Here is a 22,925-nt window from a genome sequence, read left to right on the forward strand (position 1 = left end):
CTATTGGAGGAAATGCATAGGCCATCCTGCTGAACTTCCAGGGAACCTGAAGCGCATATACTGTCCCTTGGATTCAACAAACAGAATTTCTTCACTTTTCTGTTGTGTAATGTGGCAAACAGATCTATCTCCGGCCACCCCCAAGCCTGCACTATCTGCTGGAAAATTTGTAAATTCAGAGACCATTCTCCCTGTCTCAATTTCTCACAACTCAGGAAGTCTGCCTTTGTGTTGTCTATTCCCCTTATGTGAAGTGCCATCAGGGACAGTAGGTGTTGTGTTATGAATGGGTCACCGAGGAGGATAGCAAGCCCTGGCTAAGCCACAGAAAACCAGAGAGGTTGGTACCTAAGCGGATTGCAGACCCCTGATCCTATCCACACAACTAGCAGTAGCCATTGAGCGTACCTACGATGATCCTAGATGCCTCAGCACAGCTGGAGAGCTAACTAAGCCTAAAGCAAAAAAGGGGAAATCTAAACGGCCCCGAAGCAGACCCCTAAGGAATAGATAGCCCCCAAACATATATTGTTGGTGAGACACGATGAAAAACACAAACGCAGGCAGGAAAATAGACTGAGCAAATGATGGGGCCCACACTGACTAGACAGGACATGAAAGGAAAAACACTGTCTGCAATCACGCAAAAAACCCTGCAAAAGTCCAACACGTCTGATGCACAAAAAACACTGAAGTCGCACGACTTCGCCCCCACTATATCAACACTCTGGTATATTCTGAAAGCAAAGCAAAAAGAGACCAATATGACAGGGGACAAAACAAACTGGCACAAGCAGTAACATATGGGCAGTAATTCAGCACAGCCCCAGCCGGAGCTGGCTGACCCACACAAAGCAGAGATAGACAAAACCAGATCAAATGCAAACAGAGTAGCAAATGAACCACTTAGCTGAACATGCAGGGACAGAGCAGGAGACATAAGACCTCAGGAGGCACAGGAAGAAAGTCACCAGGAGGGATAGAGGGAGCCGGCTGTCTTAAATCCCAATCTGAAACCCCAGATCTCCAATCGTCATCCTCATTATGAGGTGGCCAGCCTCTGTCAATCAAATCAGCTCCACTACCTCCAGTAACCACCAGAGGGAGCCCAGAAAGAGAAGTCGCAACCCCTCTGTCAATCTGACCAGCTCCACTACCTTCAGTAATAACCAGAGGGAGGCCAGAAACAGAATTCACAAATGTGTTGCTCCGCTAGCTGGAGTAGGATGTTTTCTGCCATCATCAGAGTATGGGACATGGTTCCCCCCTGGTGGTTGATATAAGCCATGACTGCTTGATTGTCCAATAGCGCGTGGCTGCTTTTTCCAGCAAGACAATGACCCAAAACATACAGCCAAGACAACAAAGGATTGGCTCAAAAATTAGCACATTAAGGCCATGGAGAGTCCTAGCCAGTTTCCAGACCTTAATCCCATAGAAAACTTATGGAGGGAGTTGAAGCTCCGAGTTGCAAAGCGACATCAAAATCTTAATGATTTAGAGATGATCTGTAAAGAGGAGTGGACCAAAATTCCTCCTGACATGTACGCAAAACTCATCATCAGCTACAAAAAAGTCTGATTGCTGTGTTTGCCAACAAGGGTTTTGCCACCATAGAATCATAGAATCGTAGAGTTGGAAGGGACCTCCTGGGCCATCTGGTCCAACCCCCTGCTCAAAGCAGGATTCGCTAAATCATCCCAGTCAGATGTCTGTCCAGCCTCTGTTTGAAGACTTCCATTGAAGGAGAACTCACCACTTCTTGTGGCAACCTGTTCCACTCATTGATCACTCTAACTGTCAAAAAGTTTTTTCTATTATCTAATCTGTGTCTCCTCCCATTCAGTTTCATCCCATTGCTTCTAGTCTTTCCTTGTGCAAATGAGAATAAAGATGATCCTTCTACAATGTGACAGCCCTTTAGATATTTGTAGACAGCTATTAAGTCTCCTCTCAGTCTTCTCTTTTGCAAACTAAACATTCCCAAATCCTGCAACCTTTCCTCATACGACAGGGTTTGCAGACCGGTCACCATTCTGGTCGCTCTTTTCTGAACTTGCTCCAGTTTGTTGATGTCTTTTTTAAAATGTGGTGCCCAAAACTGGACACAATATTCCAGATGAGGTCTGACCAAAGAGGAGTAGAGGGAAATAATGACTTCACGTGATCTAGACTGTATGCTTCTGTTAATACATCCTAGAATTGCATTTGCCTTTTTTGCTGCTGCATCACACTGTTGACTCATATTCAGTCTGTGATCTATTAGTATACCCAAGTCTTTTTCACATGTGCTGTTGCTTAGCCCTATTCCTCCCATTCTGTATATGCTTTTTTCATTTTTATTGCCCAGATGTAGTACTTTGCATTTTTCCCTGTTAAAAACCATTCTGTTAGTTGCTGCCCACTGCTCCAGTTTATTTATATCTTTTTGAATCCTCTCTCTCTCTTCTCTAGTATTAGCTATCCCTCCTAGCTTTGTGTCATCAGCAAATTTAATCAGTTTACCCTCAATTCCTTCATCTAAATCGTTGATAAAGATGTTGAACAATACAGGGCCCAGGACAGAGCCCTGTGGTACCCCACTTGAGACATTCTTCCAACTGGATGTGCAGCCATTTATGACCAGTTATAAATACACCTAACAGTTGCCTTGTCCATTCCATACTTAGTCATTTTTTCAATAAGGATTGTATGAGATACTTTGTCAAATGTTTTGCTGAAGTCAAGATATACTAAATCTACAGCATTTCCTTGATCCACCCAATCAGTGATTTCATCATAGAAGGAAATTAAGTTAGTCTGACATGACTTATTAGTTACAAACCCATGCTGACTCTGTTTAATCACTTCATTCTTATCCAGGTACTGACATACATGTTGTTTAATAATTTGTTCAAAGATCTTTCCTGGTATAGAAGTCAGACTCACCAGCCTATAGTTGCCTGGGTCCACCTTCTTCCCCTTTTTGAAGATAGGAACAACATTTGCTCTTCTCCAGTCTTCTTTTCAAAGATTATGGAGAGGGGTTCAAAAATTTCTTCTGCTATCTCCTTCAGTACTCTGAGGTGTAATTCATCTGGACCTGGAGACTTGAATTCATTTAGGTTAGCTAAGTGTTTCCTCACTATCTTTCTGTTTATAGATATCCTGGATTATTCTATTCCCTTAATAGGACAGTGAAGAACAGTTGATGTTACATTTGCTTTCTGAGAAAACAGATGCAAAATAGAAATTTAAAAGTTCGGCCTTCTCAACATCCTGTCTTACCAGTTCATCATTTTCATCCTGTAAAAATCCTATAGCATCTTTGACTTACTTTTACTTTTGACATATCCCCAAAATCCTTTATTATTGCTTTTGACATCTCTTGCAAGCCTCAATTCATTGTCAGCTTTAGATAATCTGATTTGTGCCCTGCAGGTTCTGCAGACAGCATTATATTCTTCTTTAGATATGCCTCACTCTTTCCATTTTATAAACATTTTTTCTTCCTTTTTAGCATGTGCTTAAGTTCTGTGTTCATCCATCCTGGTTTCCTTAAATGCTTCCTATTCTTCCCTCTTTTCAGAATTGTTAATAATTGTGCTTTGAGGATTTCATTTTTCAAGATTTCCCATCCTTCCTTGACATTTTTGTCTTTAAGGATATCCAGCCATTGGATCCCTCCAATTCTCTTTCTGAATCCCTTAAAATCTGCCTTTCTGAAATCTAACCTTGACGTCTGAGTCTTCACAGGTCTTCCTCCTCTAGTTATCCAAAATTCTAAAATAGCATGGTCGCTACCTCCTAGGGTCCCAGCCACTTTTACCTCCTCAACCATTTCCTCCCTGTTTATAAGGATTAGATCCAAGGTAGCAGTTCCCCTTGTTTTCTCCCCTACCTTTTGGAAGATAAAGTTGTCAGCAAGAGAGGATAAGAATTTCCTTGACCTGTTAGTTTTGCCTGAGAGAGATTCCCAACAAATGTCTGGATAGTTGAAATCTCCAATGAAAACTATGTCATATTTTTTGGAGAACTTGGCCATTTGATGCATAAAGAGTTCATCCATATCTTCAGCTTGCACAGGCGGCCTGTAGTAAATGCCTACAATGTGTCCTTTCCATTGTTCTGTCCTTGTTTTCTTACCCAAACAGTTTCCACAGAACTCCCAGTCTCTGAAGCTTCAATCTCTGTGCAGATATACGTGTTTCTAACATACAATGCGACACCTCCTCTTCGTTTATCAAGTCTTGCAAATAAGTTGTATCCTTCTAGTCTTGTATTCCAACCATGTGTATCATCCCACCAAGTCTCAATGATTCCAATGACGTCATATTTCTTTTCCTGTGTTAGTAGTTCCAATTCTCCTTGTTTGTTGCCCATGCTTTGTGCATTAGTATAGAAATATTTTAGTTTGTGATTGGTTTCTCTTTCTCCAATATTTTTATTAATTAGATTCTTTTGTCTTTGTTCTTCCTTTCCACTTCTAATAGCAGAGTTCTCAATAACATTTGTCAAGTGTATGGCTTTTTCTGGTCTTTTGCTTCCCTTCCCATGTTGTTCTAGTTTAAAGCTCTCCTTACAAGTGTAGCAAGGCGACTTCCAAATACATGTTTTCCAGTCTTCGTAAGGTGCACCTCATCTCTAGTAAGTAGTCCATCGTATAGGTAATTCACTCCGTGATCCAGAAATCCAAATCGCTGCTGACGGCACCATCGACGTAGCCAGTTGTTCACCTGCAGAATCTTATTCCACCTCCTTGTTCCATGGCCATCCACTGGGAGGATAGAAGAGAAGACCACCTGAGCTCCCAGTTCTTTCACTTTCTTGCCTAAGTCTTCAAAGTCTCTGCAGATGGTTTCCAGGTCGTTTCTTGCGGTGTCATTTGTCCCCACATGTAGTAGCAGGAATGGGTAGTCATCTGTAGGTCTGAAGAATTCTGATATCCTGTCAGACACATCTTTAATTTTTGCACCTGGAAGACAGCACATTTCTCTTGAGGTTATATCCGGTCTGCAGATAGCGGCCTCTGTTCCTCTCAACAGGGAATCCTCCATGACCACCACTCTCCGTTTCTTCTTCACAACATTTTTCTTTCTCCATCCAGGAGGATTCTGAAGGTGTGGAAGGTTGCTGTTTGTGGGCAAAGTCTTATCCTGATGTATTTCTTCATCGTTTTCCTGCGTGAGAGCCTGGTACTGGTTCCTGAGAAGTATGGGTGCTGACTGCCTCCTGATCCTCCTGCTTCTCTGGGTCACATGATTCCATTCCTCTGTTTCTTCAGGTGCACTTCGAATTTCTTCTCTTTCTGTTACATGAAGAGATAATTGTGCTCTGTCTAAGAACTCTTCACCTTCCTTAATGATCTTCAACGTAGCTAACCTCTCTTCGAGATTTTGCAACTTTTCCTCCAACAGGGACACAAGCTTGCATTTGTGGCATGTGAAGTTTGGCTTTTCCACTGGTAAGTCTGTGAACATGTAGCAAGAAATGCAGCTCACCAAATGGCTCCTGGCCTCTTCCATATTGAGATTTCTTAAAAACGATGAAAGATGAGCCAAAATTCACGCACCTATCGGCGCGCGGTTTTCCGATTTCCTCTTTTCAGCTGCAATGCCAAAACCCAGTGATCGTTGAGCTCGTGGAGACTCTTCACTTATCCCAGAAGGCACAGGGAATATGCAAATGATCTCCTCTGGACTCTTCCATTGTCTTGTTTGTGTCATGATCCCAATGCAGGTTTTTGAGCTGCACACCGGGGTTAATGTCTGGAGCTCTGTGCAGGTTTTGACCTGCACACTTGGGGTTAATGATTGTGGCCTCTTTCTGGTTCTGGGAGAGCTTCATAAACCTCTGGGTAGCTTCAATCCCTGCCAGTTATACTTTTGCCTTTGGTCTAGTGTGCTGACCCCCGTGTGCCTGTTTATTGCTATAGCTTGTTTATATGGTTCTGACCCGATTCTGTTTCCCGTTGTGAGTTTGCCTGTTGATTTTGTACTGCGTTATTATCTGTGTATGACCCATTGCCTGTGACCTGATTACTCTCTGCTCGCCCCTCTTGTACCTTGCAGCTATCTGTGTATGACTCATTGGCTACGTCCTGACTATTCTCTCTGTCTATGCCCCTTGGTAACTTTGTCTCACAGTTACTCTGCTAGGAATTGTCTTGCGGCTCCTAGCTCTGTGGAGTTTAAGCCACGCCTCTAGCAGTCACGTGCTTCAGGCCCTGCAGCTCTGAAGTACGCATCTATTCGGTTGCTGCCCGCTCCACAGGTAGCTTTGAGCACGCTTTCGCTTACTCGGGGCACGCGCACTGGCTCAGTGAGCAAGTTCAGTGCGGTGTCTCTGACATTATAACTGGCCTGCAATTTTTTTTTCTCTCCTCACTTCTGCAGCATGGACCCAATGTGTGCTTTATCTGAGCAGGTGAGAAGCTTGACTCAGTCACTGCAGAAGCTTAGTTTGGAACACCAAGCTCTGGCCCAGTCCCAACGGCGGGTTGAGGACTCAGTTCAGGGGGTACTTTCCACTGGCTTCCAGCAGGTGGGGAATAGAGATGTCATTTTAGTCCCACCTGAATCCCCGGTTAAATTGCCAGATATATTTTCTGGTAACAAGGATGATTTCAGGGCATTTAAGGAGGGCTGTAAGCTTTTTTTTTTCTTTGAGACCCCGCTCCTCTGGGGATGAGAAACAGAGGGTGGGGGTGGTGATGTCCCTGCTTAGGGGGTCCCCACAAGCCTGGGCATTCTCGCTTTCCTCTTCTGCCCCTGAGAGAATGTCTGTGGATGCATTTTTTGAAGCCTTAGGGCTTATTTATGATGAGCCTGATAGAGTGCGGTTGGCTGAGGACAAAGTGATGAGTGTCTGTCAGGGGGAGCACTCAGCCGAATGGTTCTGTACTGAATTCAGATGTTGGGCAGCGGAAATTTCCTGGAGTGACGCCGCCCTGCGGGGGCTGTTCCACAGAGGCCTGTGTGAACGTCTGAAGGATGCTTTGGCACTTCATCCTCCGCCTGACTCCCTGGAGGATGCCATGGTCCAAGCGGTTCGCATGGATCGCAGGCTGCGGGCTAGAGGCATTATGCAACAGGAAACGCCCTTATTCTTCAGTGGAGATGAGACCCAGACTCTTCCTATGGCTATGGAGGTGAACGCTGTCACCTGTGAGGGAAAAGAAAGAAGACGCCGCCGGGAAAAGCAGTTGTGCTGCTATTGTGGGAAATCTGGACATTGGAAGAAGGACTGCCCCTCCTGTCCGTCATCCTCCAAGATGGCGGGAAACGACTAGGTCTGGGTAGTAATCGAGGAGGCTACCCAGACCTTCAGGTACAATTTTCCTCATGTGCAAAAATGGTGCTGCAGGTGGAACTGTAACTTGGTTATGGTCCTGTTCAGACTACTGCTTTTATTGACTGCGGTTCGGCTGTGAACCTGATTGATACCAAGGTTATGACTCTTTATAAGATAGGGACAGTCAGGCTTCACGATCCTGTTAAACTTGTGGCAATTGACTCATCTCCTCTTACCCAAGACGGTATCTGTTGCAGGTCTGAACTTTTTTCTCTAAAAGTGGGTTCCACTCATGTGGAGAAACTAAGTTGTCTGGTGGTAGATAACTTGCCTGCAGGACTGGTACTGGGGATGCCTTGGCTTCAACGCCATAATCCTACCATTGATTGGGTTACAGGGGAAATCACTCAATGGGGATGCAATAGTAAATGTGGTAACCGGGGACATCTTGTTAACGCTGTTAAATCAGTGTCTATGTCGTCTGTCGATCTGGAAGGTATTCCGGAGTACCTGAAAGATTTCGAAGACGTTTTTTCCGAAAGTGAGGCTGAGGCGCTGCCACCACATAGACCCTATGATTGTGCCATTGATTTAGTACCCGGAGCCAAGTTACCTAAGGCTCGATTGTTCAATTTGTCTGGGCCTGAGCGCCAAGCCATGAAGGAGTACATAGCTGAGAGTCTCCGCAAAGGGCATATCAGGCCTTCTGTGTCACCTGTGGCAGCGGGGTTCTTCTTTGTGAAGAAAAAAGATGGTGGTTTGCGGCCGTGCCTCGACTTTCGGGAACTGAACAAGATAACGGTTAGGAACTCTTACCCACTTCCCCTCATCCCAGACTTATGTAACCAGTTAGCTGGGGCCCAATGGTTCTCCAAGTTGGATCTGCGGGGGGCCTACAATCTGATAAGGGTTCGGGAAGGGGACGAGTGGAAAACGGCATTCCTCACATCAGAGGGACTCTTCGAGAACCTGGTAATGCCATTTGGGTTAACTAATGCACCCGCTATTTTCCAAAATTTCATCAATGTTGTGTTTTCTGATCTGATAGGCCATTTTGTTATTATTTATTTGGATGATATTTTGGTGTATTCCCCGGACAGTCAATCTCACTTGCAACATCTAAAGACTGTTCTCCAGAGACTCAGGGAGAACCAATTGTTCGCCAAACTGGAAAAATGTTAGTTTTTTGTACAGGAGTTGTCTTTTTTGGGGTTGATTGTGTCCTGTGAGGGGTTTCGTATAGATCCTAAGAAGGTGCTGGCGATCGCTGACTGGGTTCAGCCTCGAGATCTCAAGGGGCTCCAGCACTTCTTAGGATTTGCGAACTATTAACGGAGATTCATTAAAGGTTTCTCACAAGTGGTTAAACCACTCACGGATCTTACCCAGAAGGGAGCTGATGTAAAAAATTGGTCTGTACTCACTAAGGAATCCTTCTCAGCAATTAAGAAATGTTTTATGTCTGCCCCGGTGTCGGTGCAACCTGACCCGTCCAAACCATTCATTGTGGAGGTGGATGCTTCTGAAGTGGGGGTGGGGGCTGTGCTGTCCCAGGGTCCGGCCACCCTTACCAATCTCAAACCCTGTGCCTTCTTCTCCAAGAAGTTCTCTTCAGCTGAGAAAAACTATGATGTAGGCAATAGAGAACTTCTTGCGGTCAAGCTGGCATTTGAGGAATGGAGGCACTTTTTGGAAGCGGCGGCTCACCCTATCACGGTTGTCACGGATCACAAAAATTTGGCATACCTTGAATCTGCTAAGAGGCTTACTCCTAGACAGGCCCGTTGGTTACTTTTTTTTTCACGATTTCAGTTCTCAATTACTTTTCGACCAGGATCCAAAAATGTTAAAGCGGATGCCCTGTCCAGAAGTTTTGATCCAGTGTCTCCCCCTGAGCCGCCGTCCTCCATTCTTCCCCCAGGGGTGGTAGTGGCATGGGTCTCAACTGAGTTGGAACAAGAAATCCTAAGGGCTCAGGCCCTAGCTCCGGCAACCAGGCCAAGCGATAAACTGTTTGTTCCAGATTCATTGCGGCCTAGACTTCTGCAGGAGTTTCATGATTCTAGGCTGAGTGCTCATCCAGGTATCACGGCCACTAGAGAGGCAGTAACCAGGGGTTTTTGGTGGCCTTCATTAAGGGCCGATGTCAAGGAATTTGTTTCTGCTTGTGGCATGTGTGCCCGTTCCAAAAGCTCGCATAACCGACCGGCTGGGGAACTCATACCTTTACCGGTTCCTGATAGGCCATGGACTCATCTTTCCATGGATTTTATTACCGGTCTTCCACCTTCCAGGGGCAATACCGTGATCTGGGTGGTGGTGGACAGGTTTTCTAAACAGGCCCATTTCATTCCCTTGGCAGCATTACCTTCAGCAGAAACATTGTCAAGGTTGTTTGTGCAGCATGTGGTCCGATTGCATGGGGTACCCCTGAATGTTGTGTCTCATAGAATCATAGAATCGTAGAGTTGGAAGGGACCTCCTGGGCCATCTGGTCCAACCCCCTGCTCAAAGCAGGATTCGCTAAATCATCCCAGTCAGATGTCTGTCCAGCCTCTGTTTGAAGACTTCCATTGAAGGAGAACTCACCACTTCTCGTGGCAGCCTGTTCCACTCATTGATCACTCTAACTGTCAAAAAGTTTTTTCTAATATCTAATCTGTGTCTCTTCCCATTCAGTTTCATCCCATTGCTTCTAGTCTTTTCTTGTGCAAATGAGAATAAAGTTGATCCTTCTACAATGTGACAGCCCTTTAGATATTTGTAGACAGCTATTAAGTCTCCTCTCAGTCTTCTCTTTTGCAAACTAAACATTCCCAAATCCTGCAACCTTTCCTCATAAGACAGGGTTTGCAGACCGGTCACCATTCTGGTCGTTCTTTTCTGAACTTGCTCCAGTTTGTTGATGTCTTTGTGTCTGACAGAGGTGTGCAGTTTGTGGCCAAATTTTGGAGGGCGTTCTGTATGAAATTGGGCATCTCACTCTCCTTCTCGTCAGCATATCACCCGGAGAGCAATGGTCAGACGGAACGCACCAATCAATCCCTGGAACAAATTCTCAGGTGTCTGACCTCCGCCAGACAGGAGGATTGGTGTGATGCGTTACCGTTGGCTGAATTTGCTTTTAACAACCGGGTGAGTCAGTCCACCAACATGTCCCCATTCCTGATTAACTATGGCTTTAATCCGCATTTTGGGGAGTTTTCTCAGGTGGATTCCGGTTGTCCAGGAGCAGAGGGGTCTGTTCAACGGTTAAAAAACCTCTGGGCTGAAGTCCGGCGTAATATCTCTCGGGCCCAGGGGAGATACAAATATTTTGCGGACAAAAAGAGAGCCTCGGGAGACATGTTTCAGGTGGGAGAGAAGGTTTGGCTCTCCACGCGTAACATCAACTTGAAGGTACCATCAGTTAAGTTGGGACCAAAGTTCAATGGTCCGTACGAGATTATGGAGATAGTCAACCCTGTGGCATATAGGTTGCGTCTCCCCGCCTCCTTAAAAATATCTAATGTGTTCCATAAGTCTCTGTTGAAACCAGCAGGATCTGTCAAAGAGAACTCTGAGACTGTTGTTCCTCCAGTGCTGGTGGAGGGTCAATTGGAGTATGAGGTCGGACATATTGTGGACTCTCGGCGGGTGCGCCGCTCTTTGCAGTACCTGGTCCACTGGAAGGGATATGGACCAGAAGAGCGCTCATGGGTCCCTGCTCATTCGGTACATGCGGATCGCCTGGTTCGGGCGTTCCATGCCAAGTACCCGGGGAAGCCTGGGGGTCCAGAGGCCCCCCGTTGAGAGGGGGGTACTGACATGATCCCAATGCAGGTTTTTGAGCTGCACACCGGGGGTTAATGTCTGGAGCTCTGTGCAGGTTTTGACCTGCACACTTAGGGTTAATGATTGTGGCCTCTTTCTGGTTCTGGGAGAGCTTCATAAACCTCTGGGTAGCTTCAATCCCTGCCAGTTATACTTTTGCCTTTGGTCTAGTGTGCTGACCCCCGTGTGCCTGTTTATTGCTATAGCTTGTTTATATGGTTCTGACCCGATTCTGTTTCCCGTTGTGAGTTTGCCTGTTGATTTTGTACTGCGTTATTATCTGTGTATGACCCATTGCCTGTGACCTGATTACTCTCTGCTCGCCCCTGTTGTACCTTGCAGCTATCTGTGTATGACTCATTGGCTACGTCCTGACTATTCTCTCTGTCTATGCCCCTTGGTAACTTTGTCTCACAGTTACTCTGCTAGGAATTGTCTTGCGGCTCCTAGATCTGTGGAGTTTAAGCCACGCCTCTAGCAGTCACGTGCTTCAGGCCCTGCAGCTCTGAAGTGCGCATCTATTCGGTTGCTGCCCGCTCCACAGGTAGCTTTGAGCACGCTTTCGCTTACTCGGGGCACGCGCACTGGCTCAGTGAGCAAGTTCAGTGCGGTGTCTCTGACAGTTTGCCAGAGGGATCAAATACTTATTTCTCACTGCAAAATGCAAATTAATTTATATATTTTATACAATGTGATTTTCTGGATGTTATTTTTGATATTCTATCTCTCAATGTTAAAGTTAACCTACCCTTAAAATTATAGACTGTTCATGTCTTTGTCAGTGGGCAAACTTACAAAATCAGCAAGGAATCAAATAATTATTTCCTTCACTGTACATGCTGCTTAATAATTTGCTCAAATATCTTTCCTGGTTTAGAAGTAAGGCTCACTTGCCTGTAATTTCTTGGCTACATCTTCTTTCCTTTTTTGAAGATAGGGACAATATTTGCCTTCTCCACTCTTCTAGAACTTCTGTTGTTTTCCAGGTTTTCTCAAAGATTCTGGCTAGTGATTCTGGAATTTCCTCTGCTAACTCTTTCAGTACCCTAGGATGTAATTCATCTGGATTAGGAGATTTAAATTAATTTAAATTAGCTAAGTGTTCCCTCTTCATCTATCGGTTTATGGATAGTGTGGATTATTTTATTCCACCAATGGCACCGTAAAGATCAGTTGATGTTACAATTGCTTTCTTAGAAAACACATGCAAAATACGAATTTAAAAGATCAGCCTACTCATCATTTTTGACCACTTCACCTTTTTCATCCTGTAAAAATCCCATAGCGTATCTCACTTTTCTTTTGCTTTTGACATACTCCTAAAATCCTTTTTCACTGCTGTTGGTCTTCCTTGCAAGCCTTACTTCACTACTGGCTTTATCTCTTTAAACACTTGCCCTGCATTCCCTGCAAACCACATTATATTCTTCTTTATATATGCCCCCTCTTTCCATTTGATATACATTGTTACAGATTATGCGGTGAGAATGTCATTTAGCAAAATCTCCCATCTGTCTTGAACATTTCTGTCCTTTAGAATATCCAGCCATTGGACCTTTCCTACTCTCTTTCTGAGTCCATTAAAATCTGCCTTTCTGAAGTCTAACCTTAAAGTCTGAATACTCGCTGGTCTTCCTCCTCTTGTAATTCAAAATTTGAGGATAGCATGATCGCTACCTCCTAAATTCCCAGCCAACTTTATTTCCTCAACCATTTCCTCCTTGCTGGTAAGAATTAGGTCCCAGATTGCAGATCATCTTGTTCTCTCTTCTACCTTTTGAAAGATAAAGTTGTCAGCAAGAGAAGATAAGAATTTTCTGGATACAGTACTTTTGCCTGAGATTCCCAACAAATATCTGGGCAGTTAAAATCTCCCATGATCAGTATCTTGTACTTTTTTTTTTAGAACACAGACATGTGATGCAAAAAGAGTTCATCCATATCTTCAGTCTGTCCAGGTGACCCATAGTAAACAGCTACAATAGTGTCCTTTCTCTTTCTCCAGAGGGTAGCGCAGTACAAGAGGGACAGGCAGAACTCGTAACAGGGACAGAACTGGATCAAAACCAAACAAGCATAAAGTATCACAGGCACAAAGCACACCAGGGTCACACACACTTGGCCAAGGGTCTGAGTATAGGCGACGAGGAATGAACCCACAATGAGGCTCTAAAAAGCCTCCCAGAATCTGAGTGAGGCTGTCCAGATTAACCTCTGAACTACCTAATCCCAAGAACTAAGCAGATCATGACACCAGGGGGCCTTAGTGTATATGCATTGTGGGCGGCAAAGATGTGGGCTGCTCTCCCTCCTCCATCTTTGGCTGCAGCTCTGCAGTGAGCCTAGCTTCCGGGGAGCGCACTCCACTGATGTTATGAGCAAGGCACGCTAGGAATGGGTGAGCCCAAGTGAAGTCACAGGGGGGGCGCTCCGAAGGCAAGTTCGCAGCGTCCACTGTGCCACAAACCAGACTACCCTGGAAAGGGCTTGACTAAGCAGCTACCTTGGTGTTCACTGGAGCCTCTGATGGTGAGGTCAGGCTTGTGCGGCAGGTAGCTGCCAGGTACCACTCCAGGGCGGTGTCTGGCTGTGGCAGCTGATCCCACTGAGGGGCTAAACACAAATAACAGGTGCGGGCAAGTACAGACAGGAATGACTGGCACTCTGGCAGCCGGGCATGGCTGGCACTCTGGCAGGCAGGTGGGCACTGCTGGGACTCTGGCAGGCAGGTGAGCACGGCTGGCACTCTGGCAGGCAGGCTGGCACTCTGGAAGGCAGGTGGGCATGGCTGCCACTCTAGCAGGCAGGCGGGCATGGCTAATGGGACTGGAACTGGTTCAGGTAGGACAGGAACACAGGCAGGTACGAGTGGGAAAAAGGAACAGGTAGGAACCAGTTTAGACAGGAGGGACAGGAACCAGTAGGAACCAGTTCTGACGAGAGAGAGGAACTGGTAGGAACCAGTTCTGACTGGAGGGACAGGAACCAGTAGGAGCCAGTACAGACTAATGGGCAGAACTGCAGGGTGCGATGTAGAGCTGAATTGTGGGATGCAGAGCAGAACCGTAAGGTGCAGAGCAGAACAGAACCACAAGGTGCGGAGCAAAGGGCAGAGCCACAGGTTGTGGAGCAAAGAGCAGAACCGCAGTTTGCGGAGCAAACAGCAGAGCTGCAGGTTGCGGAGCAAAGAGCAGAGACGCAGGTTGCAGAGCAAAGAGTAGAGCCGCAGGTTGCGGATCAAGTGCAGAGCAGACAGAATATACACAAAGATAATAATAATAATAATTTTATTTCTATAACGCCAACATATTCCGCAGCAGTTTGCATTATAGAGGGGAATTCTACAGACAATAGACATTACAGCAATAAACACATAGATCAAAACAGATACCAAGAGGAATGAGGGCCCTGCTCGCAAGCTTGCAATCTATAAGGAAAAAGGGGAGACTCGAAAGGTGGATGGTAACAATTGCTTTTATTGTTTGGACCAGCCATAGTGTAAGAATCGGGTGTTCCTGTTGCTGCATGAACCAGTTAACAGTCTAAATATGTAACAGTACAGACACAGAGGGCTATTAAATGCATAAAGCATGTGAGAACATGATGCGAGGAACCTGGTTATGGTAAAAAATTTACCACAAGGTTACACACAGCAGGTAAGGGAAGCTACAGTCAAGGATACAAACAGGTACAAGTATAGGATTGAGTTTAGACAAGGTCAGGTACAGGAACAGACTCAGGATAAAGGGTACGGGGCAGGATATACAGCCCCCTGGAGGTGGAAACGAGAGACACAGCAGGACAGGACCTGGCAACTCAGTAGCCCAAGACAGACTGAGAAAGCTCGTTGCTCAGGCATCCACCTATGGGTTGGGATGCCTTAAGTACCTGAGGCCTTTTGGTAATTGGCTGGGGACACATTAGGAAGGTGCACATTGTCTCTATAAGAACCAGGAAATGCCGGGACCGCCACCCTAAGCATACAGCCAGGAAGTATGCAGCCAGCAAGGACATGAGGCCCAGAGCATGGAGCCGGCAGGGGACAGAACTCGCAGCATGGCCCAGAGTGGTGAATAAGATGGGAGATGGGAAGCCATGCATTGATGCTGGCAGGGATGTTACAGTACCTCCCTTTATGCCCCCTCTTCTTCAAGCCCGCCAGGATGACCTGCAGGAGTAGTATAGGACCACACACAGTCCAGCCCCTCACGACATCCTTAGGGTAGAATAAGGCAGGTGTGACAATAGGAATCCCAGAATGCCAAGTCTCTCTGTGCCTGATGAGGTCAGCTCCCACCATTGAAGATACAATCACCTGGACCTCTTCCTACAGATTGGTGGAAAGCAGAGACTTGAAAGCTTCTGTCTTGACATCTGCTTCAGCCTGCCCCCTGGAAACTGAAGACACCCTCACTGGGTCCAACTTCTGCCCATTATCCCGAGAAAACTGGACCACCACCTCTAGGTCAGAGGAAAGCAGAGACAAGAAAACTTCCATTTTGATATCTTCACCAACCAGCCACATAGAAGCTGAAGGTACCCTCACAGGATCCATCTTCTGCAAGTTATCCAGAGAAAAATTTCTGAGAGGCAGAGGGATGTTCCTGGGAATTGGTCATTGGTAGAGTTGAGCGATACCGTCCGATACTTCAAAGTATCGTATCGGATGGTATCGGCCGATCTTTAAAAAAAGTATCGGTATCGCCGATTCCGATACCGGAAGTCCCATTCAAGTCTATGGGACTTCCGGTATCGGAATAAGAAAAACCCTTTCCTGCCCTTGTACAGCCTCTCTGGGGTCTGTACGGGCCTTTCGGGGGGCTGTGCCGGCCTGCCAGGGGGTCTGTGCAGGCTCCGGTGGTCTGTGCCGGCCTGCCGGTGGTCTGTGCAGGCTCCGGGGGGCTGTGCCGGCCTGCCGGGGGGCTGTGCCGGCCTGCCGGGGGGCTGTGCAGGCTCCGGGGGGCTGTGCCGGCCTGCCGGGGGGCTGTGCCGGCCTGCCGGGGGGCTGTGCAGGCTCCGGGGGGCTGTGCCGGCCTGCCGGGGGGCTGTGCCGGCCTGCCGGTGGTCTGTGCAGGCTCCGGGGGTCTGTGCAGGCATCGTCCGATGGGACTACAAGTCCCATCGGGCGATGCCTGCTACCATGACAGTGATTGACACATTAGCCAATGATGGGACAGTAGTAGTCCCATCATCCGGCTAATGTGTTAAATGTAAAAAAAAAAAAAAAAAAAAAAAAATTACATGCTACATACATACAACATGCATACTACATACATGCTACATTCATACTACATACTACATACATGCTACATTCATACTACATAAATACTACATGCAACATACATACTACATATATACTACATTCATACTACATACTACATATATACTACATACATACTACATACATACTACATACATACTACATGCATGCTACATACATACTACATGCATGCTACATACATACCACATACATACTACATGCTACATACATACCACATATATACTACATACATACAATACATTCATACAATACATACATAGACATACAGTACATATAACATAGAGTAACATACTTACCAATACTTGTCACATTGTTCCCCGAAGCCATTGTCTATTCCGGGATAAATATTAACATAACAAACCACAAAAATACTCACCCACGATCCGAAGCAGTCCACGAGTGTGTCCCACGACGATCTTGGGTAGAGAACTGCAGCATCAGATGATGCTGCCGTTCTCTACGGGCTGCAGGAATCCAATGACGGAAGGTAGGTATCCTTCCGCACTGTATTCCTCCGCCACTTAAAAAAAAAAAAGTCCCTAGTCTCACTTTATGCCATTGCTGTGTGGGAAATTCCCACACAGCAATGGCATAAAGTGAGACTAGGGACTTTTTTTTTTTAAGTGGCGGAGGAATACAGTGCGGAAGGATACCTACCTTCCGTCATTGGATTCCTGCAGCCCGTAGAGAACGGCAGCATCATCTGATGCTGCAGTTCTCTACCCAAGATCGTCGTGGGACACACTCGTGGACTGCTTCGGATCGTGGGTGAGTATTTTTGTGGTTTGTTATGTTAATATTTATCCCGGAATAGACAATGGCTTCGGGGAACAATGTGACAAGTATTGGTAAGTATGTTACTCTATGTTATATGTACTGTATGTCTATGTATGTATTGTATGAATGTATTGTATGTATGTAGTATATATGTGGTATGTATGTAGCATGTAGTATGTATGTGGTATGTATGTAGCATGCATGTAGTATGTATGTAGCATGCATGTAGCATGCATGTAGCATGCATGTAGTATGTATGTAGTATGTATGTAGTATGTATGTAGCATGTATGTAGCATGCAGTATGTATGTAGTATATATGTAGTATGTATGTAGTATGTAGTATGTATGTAGCATGCATGTAGTATATATGTAGTATGTATGTAGCATGCATGTAGTATGTATGTAGCATGTAGTATATATGTAGCATGCAGCATGTATGTAGTATGTATGTAGTATATATGTAGTATGCATGTAGTATGTATGTAGTATGTATGTAGCATGCAGTATGTATGTAGCATGTATGTAGTATGTATGTAGTATATATGTAGTATGTATGTAGCATGCATGTAGTATGTATGTAGTATGTATGTAGCATGCAGTATGTAGCATGTATGTAGTATGTATGTATGTAGTATGTATGTAGCATGCAGTATGTATGTAGCATGTATGTAGTATGTATGTAGTATATATGTAGTATGTATGTAGTATGTATGTAGTATGTATGTAGCATGCAGTATGTATGTAGCATGTATGTAGTATGTATGTAGTATATATGTAGCATGCATGTAGTATGTATGTAGCATGCATGTAGTATTTTTTTTTTTTTTTTTTTTTTTTAACATTTAACACATTAGCCGGATGATGGGACTACTACTGTCCCATCATTGGCTAATGTGTCAATCACTGTCATGGTAGCAGGCATCGCCCGATGGGACTTGTAGTCCCATCGGACGATGCTTGCACAGACCCCCGGACATCAGCACAGCCCCCCGGCAGGCCGGCACAGCCCCCCGGCAGGCCGGTACAGACCCCCACAGGGTGCACAGACCACCGGCAGGCCGGCACAGCCCCCCGGCAGGCCGGTACAGACCCCCACAGGGTGCACAGACCACCGGCAGGCCGGCACAGCCCCCCGGCAGGCCGGTACAGACCCCGGGCAGTCCACACAGCCCCCCGGCAGGCCGGCACAGCCCCCCGGCAGGCCGGCAGAGACCCCCGGAAGGCCCGAAATGACGGCGCATCATGATGCGCACACACCGCGCATCATGATGACGTCAGGCCGTCAATCAACTGAACTTCCGATTCCGATGCCGAATTCCGATATTGAAAAAATATCGGAAGTCGGTATCGGAATTCCGATACAGCAAGTATCGGCCGATACCCGATACTTGCGGTATCGGAATGCTCAACACTAGTCATTGGTATAGTCATTGGAGATGTGTCGAGAGAACGCCACCGCTTCCCCTTCTTTGGAGACATCAGCACACTTTGACTGAACGACTAGCAGACCAGATGACGAAGAAGACGATACTGCTGACTGACTTTGACGTATGGGAACCAGACACATCTCACGACTTGGTTGTTCCAGACGAAGCACCTTGCTGGGTCTCCATACCAGAATGGGTAGTAGAGTTCTTGGCTTTGGATGACCCATGGGCCTACCAGACAACATGTGGAAAATGAACTTCTTTGTGTATAATGCCCCGACTTGGAGCTATAGTTGTCCCTGCAAGACTAGACTGCTCCAAGTGCAGGGCAGATGGAATAAACACAAGGATACACACAACAGGGAAGGGAAACTACAGACAAGGATACAAACAGGTACAGGTATAGGACTGAGTTCAGACAAGGTCAGGTACAGGTACAGACTCAGGATAAAGGGTACAGGGCAGGGTATGCAGCCCCTGGAGGCAGAAACGAGAGACACAGGTACAGGCCAGGGTATGCAGCCTCTTGGAGGCAGAAACGAGAGACAGAGGTACATGTCAAGGTATGCAGCCCCCTGGAGGCAGAAACGAGAGACACAGCAGTACAGGACCTGGAAACTCAGTAGCCCAAGACAGACTGAGAGAGTTCGTTGCTCAGGCATCCACCTATGGGTGGGGATACCTTAAGTACCTGAGGCCTCTTGGCAATTAGCTGGGGACACCTTAGGAAGGTGCACATTGTCTCTATAAGAATCAGAAAGTGCCGGGGCCACCACCCTAAGCATACAGCCAGGAAGTATGCAGCAAGGAAGGACATGAGGCCCAGAGCATGGAGCTGGCAGAGGACAGAATTCACAGCATGGCCCAGAGTGGTGAGTAAGATGGGAGATGGGAAGTCATGCAGTGATGCCGGCAGGGATGTTACTCTTTCGGGCACCAGAGGAGGTGGCAAGCGCAGTGGATCCGATATAAAATGAGGGATGACCACAGAAGAAGCGCTTATGTCCAAAACCTCCCCATCATGGAGGAGTTCAGAGGACAACAGCACCAGCCACAGCAGCCTTTACAGCAGCAACAGCAGTCACCAGTATTTGTGCCTGGTCATCAAATCGGGTGCACTAAGAGGAGCAGTATGAGTGGCAGCAGTCCCGGTCACAGATCTCCTCAGAATCCAGGAGGGATATCGTATATACCCCTGATCAGCCTCCGAATCCGGTACCCTTGATATGACAGTGGGTGATGACTGAGTGATCTATGAGGATGTCACCTTTTGTTAATAAGGGCCATTTCTTACTTAAATCACTAGGGGCCTAGGAAGGCTAGCGCTAAAAAGAAGAATAAGGAATGTGCCCTCTGTGGGACCTTGCTGGCAGTTCATTGGCAGAAAAATCACTGCTCTGACTGCATTCAAAAAACTATACGGGAGGAGAGCCTGGACTTTGCCACTAGCCTTAAGGTACTGTCACACTTAGCGATATCGCTAGCAATATCGCTATAACTTGTGACATTATAGCGATATTGCTAGCGATATCGCTGTGTGTGATACTTACCTACGACCCGCTCCACCGCTGGTTATCGCTGATCGCGCGAGAACGTCCAGGACCGTTTCTCGTCATCAGCTTCCTGCGGCGCTTCCTGTGGAGAGATGAGCGATGAGCGTGGAGCCGGGCGGGAGGACAGGTAAGTAGCGACCCCCGACCCCTGCGATGTCGCTGGTGAGATCTGCCTGTGTGGCAGCTCACTAGCGACCACTTAGCGATGCACCAGCGATCCTGACCGCGTCATATCGCTGGTCGGGATCGCTGGTGCATCGCTAAGTGTGACAGTACCTTTAGGATCAGGGCTGAAGTGCAAGATTCCTTAAAGACCTTGTTTTAAAAAAGGGAACAAGAGAACTCAGGAGGTTGTTACAGAATCTAACGCCTCTCCCCAGTTGGTTGGTGAATACCGTAGTGAATTCCCATCCTCCTCCTTGGACAGTGATAAAGGTGGCCGACCCTGCTTCCCAGCTGAGGGCATGAATCGCTTAGTTAGGGTAGTCCGGTCAACAATGGGTCTGAAGGACGAGAAAACACCTAAATCCCCAAAAGGCAAAATGTTTGGAGGTCTAGAGGAAAGGAGGAAGCTTACCTTTCTTGTTAATTCAAGGATACGCGCACTCAGAGAGAGAGTGGAAGAACCCAGAGAGATCTAGTAACCTGCCCTCATCTTCAAAGAGGACATACCCCTTTGAGGAAAAAGACTTGGAGAGTTGGGATTAGAGCCCAAAAATCGCCGGGGCAGTAGCAAAATCATCTAAGATGTCGGCCCTGCCCTTTGAGGATTACGGCGCACTTAAAGGGCCATTGGATAAGAATGCTGATGGGTTCCTTAGGCACACCAGAGAGGAAGCTGCAGGGGGCCTGAAGCCGGCAATAGCCGGAACTTGTACTGCCCACTCTCTCATGATCTGGCTGCAACAAATGGAGGAACAGCTTAAAAGCAGGGTTCCAAAAGATGAAATCTTGGCTAATATGACCATGTTGCAAGGGACAGCAGCATTTCTGGCTGACACCTCAGCAGATTCTGTAAGGTTAGTGGGTAGGTCGGCGAACTTATCCAATGCGGCCAGATGAGCCTTATGGCTGTAGGGGTGTCCAGGAGACCTGCCTTCAAAGAATAGACTCTGCTCCATCCCATGTGATGGCCAGTTTCTCTTTGGACAGAAGTTAGAAGATATCTTGGAGAAGGCAGGCAACAAAAAGAAAGGATTCCCCCTATTTCCGGCTTTAGCTTGGAAGCCATAATTTCGGAAGAGGTAGTTTAATAGAGGACGTCATCCGGAGGAAAAGCTGGGAGTTCAAGGATAGGAAAAGGTCTGGATATATGTTCAGAAGACCCTCTACATCTTCTAAAAAGCCATCCTAATAACGTCAGGTCGGCTATAAGGAGAAGGCTCTCCCTCATTCTCCCTGCCTGGGTGAACATCTTCCCCAGTAACTAGATCTTGAATATCATCAAGGACGGACTGAAAACAGACTTCATCCATCCACCTCGCCATACCTTTGTACTAACTTGGGACTCTTACAAAAACGTGTTCTGTGCGAAGTCCTGGTGGAAGAGATAGGAAGGGAATTTTATTCCCCCCTCTTTTTGATGTTCTCTAAGAACTATTGTCAACCTAAGGAAGCTCAACTGATGGATTGTGAATTACTTCTTCAAGATGGAGTGAACATAGCTATAAAGCTGTTATTCCAGAAATGTTTTATGGCAGTCACCGATATAAAGGATGCTTATTTTCACATCCCAATCCATCGGGACCATCAAAAATTCCGGAGGGTGGCTCTGTATGTCCAGGGATGGGTCAGGCATTAACAGTATACAGTACAGCTTTTCCATTTGGACTGTCAATAGGTCTGAGAGTATTTACCAAGGTGATATCGGAGGTGATGGCCTACCTTCGTTCTCGAAACATTGTTATCATCCTGTACCTGGACGACATCCTTATAGTCGGAATATCAGAAGATCACTTTGCAGAACAGCTGAGGGAGGTAACGGTGGTCCTAGAAGAGCTGGACTGGATGATGAATACCCTCAAATTGAGGCTGAAACCAGAAAGGATACAATCCTTTCTAGGGTTGGTTCTGGACTCCAAATGCCAGATCTGTCTCCTACCAGAAGACAAAATAGTCAACATAATGGCTGTTCTGCCTTCTTCCGTGTATGACGCTGTGTGGATTCCAGCATACGGCTAAATCCTTCATCCACTCCCAGTAACAAGACTGTATGGGTGCTTAAGTCTATATTTATTGGGATGATATGGACAACAATGGGAGATGATAACAGATGGTATAGTAGATGAGATTGGTGAACACAGTAGTAAATGAAATCAGAGGTTGTTGAACACAATAGTGGATAAATCAGAGATTGTTGTACAAAGTTGTGGATGATATCAGAGATATAGAAGTGGATGATTTCGGGTAAGGAAGCAGACATTGCAGCATGTCAGTTCTGGCAGGTATTAACAACAGCAGTAATACAGGGTACTATCATAACAGTAAAGCAGTGATACAGAGTGCTATTTCAGTAACATGCATTATACAGAGCAATACAACATACAATGCAGTGAAACAAACTTAGGCTGCTACCACTGTGCTAACTGAACAGAAAATGCATATAACTAGATGCAGAGCAAGAGCATTACATGGAACTGAGAATGCATCGCAAATATCATGGGGCATGCACTATGGCCAGCTAACAGAGATGCATAGCATATATTGCATAAATGCATTAAAACCTCACCGGAATCCGCTTGATATAAGCAGTGATTTTGCAGGTAGCTGAGAACATGTGAGTTCCTCAGAGATTCCAGGA

General features: G+C 46.3%; 1 protein-coding gene and 1 long non-coding RNA gene across 10 annotated transcripts in view; one reads left to right on the forward strand and one right to left on the reverse strand.

Annotated features, from left to right (window-relative positions):
* The window catches only part of LOC141049867 (uncharacterized), a 192,469-nt gene that overhangs the window by 74,641 nt on the left and 94,903 nt on the right, over positions 1–22,925 (forward strand). The window lies entirely within an intron of this gene.
* LOC141049826 (ADAMTS-like protein 5) overlaps positions 1–22,925 on the reverse strand; it is a 289,658-nt gene that overhangs the window by 40,358 nt on the left and 226,375 nt on the right. The gene's annotated exons all lie outside the window — the stretch shown is intronic.

This window comes from Dendrobates tinctorius, unplaced genomic scaffold, assembly GCF_039654945.1.
Source record: "Dendrobates tinctorius isolate UK_male_01 unplaced genomic scaffold, ASM3965494v1 ptg000011l, whole genome shotgun sequence".
Taxonomy (NCBI): Eukaryota; Metazoa; Chordata; class Amphibia; order Anura; family Dendrobatidae; genus Dendrobates; species Dendrobates tinctorius.